We start from the raw sequence: 3,428 nt of genomic DNA on the forward strand, positions 1-3,428 counted from the left end.
TCCGTAGCTGTGGGGTAAGGATGCCCAACAGCGTTGGCACAACCTCTCTCAGGAGCGCGATCCGGACCTCGCAAAAAAAACGCTAGAAGCTCGAAAATCAGGGGGGTTCTTTTGGTGTTGAGTGTTAGTCTCAATTTCCATCACGCTTAATTTCAATGACTAGACGTAGTCGTTCGAGATGCAAAGGTGCGTTTCGCGTTTTACGGCGTAATTGGCGCCCGCTCCAGCTCCAAAGCCCGGGCGCTACAGTTTTGCGCGATTCCCATCCCGAATACGGAAGGTCTTGGCCGCGCTGCACGATCCACGAGGAGAGGGCTTCGGGGACCCTGTCAGCTGCTAGTGTATGCCACCCGCCAACGACTGAGCAATCATAGCAGTGATGCTGGTATACCCAACTACATTTTCGTAGAGCCGACTCGCAACAGCGACGGAAAGAACAGGTGGTCTTTGATGCTTTTGTCCTTTTTCTCTTGTTGCTCAAGGACAGACGCACGTAATACGGGAGTAAACTCAAAGATGACGCCCCCGGATCCCCGACGCTGATCGCGAGGCGCCGGGATGCTGTAGGACGACCGGCCCCACTATTGGTTTCTGACCGAGGGATGTGGTTAAACCGGTTGGTGGTGGCCAAAGGAGTGAGGCTCTTGGGTCGGTTTCTTTAGCAAGGACGTGGCAGTCTTGTTGTCGTTGTTGTTTTTTTGCGAAGTTTGAAGTTTGTATTTTGTTGATGATGGGAGAGGGGGGGGGAGGCGCAGCCGGGTTCCATGCTGATTGACCAACGTCTCGTTGTCCGCATTTGACAATGTTTCGAGGCCTTCACTTCGGCCAGCCCGCCGACGAGGCCGGACGGGCGGCCTTTTTACCCCATACCGCTGCGCGTTTCTGTCACACGCCCTTCGCCCCGGTCGTGATTGCTGTGTGCAAGGGAGCTACGAAACGGGCGTGGCTGGTAAGGGAGGAAGGTGCCCCGGGCGATGGTGAAGAGCGGCGGAGTTTTTTTGCTGGTCAGGAAATCCGGCGGCGGGAACCAGATGCAACGGCATCCCAGGAATCAAAGTCCGGGGGCTCTCTATTGTCCCTGTCCCCTTCCGTTGCATATTGCATGCGAGTCGTGTTTGTTTGTTTTTTTGAATCAGCTAATCGGGGGGCCGTGGGGGAAGGGGGGCGGGCAAGGTGATGGTGCGACTTGGCCGTCTTTCGACGACGACGACAACGACAGTGTGTTTGCCGTTTGAGCCTCAGGGTGGGTTTTTCCGGGCCCGTCGGGTTTCCGGTACCACTTTCCGTCCTACACGCAGAGAGGCAGGGAAAGGCTCGTTGTTGTATGCGTCCTGCCGGTGTTCTTGGTCCCGGCCGCGCGGCCTGTAGGCCGAAATAGGGGCTCCGTCGCTCGCCAGCCCGTCGGGGCGGGAGGCTCTTACGAGGCGATGTTTACAGCTGGCGTGTCCATCACGAGATGCTGCGATTCCGGTGTCTTTGGGGCGTTTTTTAGGGGTTTGATATAATACAGCCGCCGGCGAGTTCGTCACGTACAGGGCCAAGTATGGTTGTTGGCCGCATGTCCTCCCCGATTTCGCATTATTGGAACCACTCTTGCGTAGCATACGGATGGACTATATGCTCTGCGTTCCCGGGGTCCTAGACATACTGGTTGGATAATAGTAGTATTCGATAAAGCCCAACAGCAAATCATACTGTACATGACAGTCTTCGATGTGATGGATGGCTGTCCATTCTGGACGTCCCAATATCACACAATGTTCACGTATACGTATTTCATATTCGATCTCTTGAGACGAGAGCACGACTGCTTCCACATCCAGACGGAGTCAACTCGAGGCAACCTAGGGGGGCGCGAGATTTCGCTGCCGGGCCTTACACGCAGAGTAGCTGTACAATGCCACCACCACCACTGCTATTCCGGTTGTGCAAATGATGCCAGAACTTGACTCTTGGTCCCAACAGTGGATAGACCCAGGGGCTGCGGCAGACGCCATCAACCCCCCGTCCCTCTTCAACCACTACCCACGACCTACGAGAGATGTTTCGTTGAGTGACGGCATCACATGGGGAAGGACACGCCGGTTGACTGGAGCGGTCAATCTGAAGCAGAGGACTGGAGGGTATTTTGCTTATCGACGCCGAACCGGTGGAAGGCAAGGACCGCTCCTGCGCCCCTAGGCGTCACCCTCGGCCCTGTATCTCCTCCGCCTTGCCCGCCGGTAATACGTTTTGTTTCCTGTGTGTTCTGTATCTTCTTGTCGTACAATGCTTATTTGGAAAAGTAGCGGCTGCCGGACCCTCGGTAGACCAGGGAGGGGGTTTGCGAACCAGGGCGGCTCTTCTCTCGAACCGTGACGGCGTCGCTCCCTAGATGGTGGTCGTTGCCGTCATCGTCGTCACACAGCCATCGACTCCCCGTGGGCACGGCGCGCTTGAAATGTGGTCTCCAGCCCATGAAAAGAAAAGAAAAGAAAGGAAACGAAAAACAAAACCCCTGGGCCCCGGTGGTGCGCTGGGAGAGGCTGAGCCGGGCGTCTGTCTGACTACCACGGGGCGTTGTTCCACCGCAGGATCTATCCATCCATCTACACTGCCCAGAGTAAGCCCGCCCAACTATAAAAAAAACCCCATATAAACGGCATAGCCACGACAGCAATCCCACGCAGAGGGTCAGATTCCTCGCAGGTGGTCCCGGGCGGAGTGGCAGCAATAGATTGGCGGTGAGACTGTCGCGGGGCGCGAGGCAGCATGGCGCAGTGGCGGGCCGGAAGGTGAGTCCCTCCCGTAGCCCTCGCTCGCACGCAAGAACGGGGGAGACTGCGAGGAGCTGAAAGCTGAGATGTCCGCGGGGGCGCGAGCTTGACGATTAGCGTTGGTGGAGAAAGGAATCTGTAGCCCGGAATAAGAAAGGAGACTCTGGGTGTGAAGGAGGCGGTTTTATTTCTGCCATCGAGATATCGTTAGATCTGAACCGGTGGCTGTTTGATATCCCTCCACCTTTGGAATCCGAACCCCCGTTGTGCTCTTTTCTTTTTCTTCCTTTGCTTGTCTTGTCCGGCAGACGCCCCTCGCCCCCTGTTTGATGTCTCGCCGCAAGACGCGCGCAACTTCATACCTCAAACCCGACGGTGTGGTAGGGTCGTACCAGATATCTGGTTCGGTCCTTGTCGGCGTGGCGGCGGTAGGCTCGGGGCCACAACCGGTCCATATCATTGGCCAGAGTGCGCGTGTGCCCACGTGCGGTAGTTCTCTGTTACAGAGCCTTTCTCACGGTGCCATGTACGCTTCGGGATTGCTGCTGCGTGGGCGGGGATGAAGGCACATCGCTGACACGAGGGGTCTACTTACACAGCTGATAACGCAGGAGAGACGATCCCACGTTGTCCGGTATCAAGCACACTGTGGTCTTTGTCCGACAACAAATA

This window comes from Colletotrichum jinshuiense, chromosome 4 (genome assembly GCF_051148585.1).
Source record: "Colletotrichum jinshuiense chromosome 4, complete sequence".
Lineage (NCBI taxonomy): Eukaryota > Fungi > Ascomycota > Sordariomycetes > Glomerellales > Glomerellaceae > Colletotrichum > Colletotrichum jinshuiense.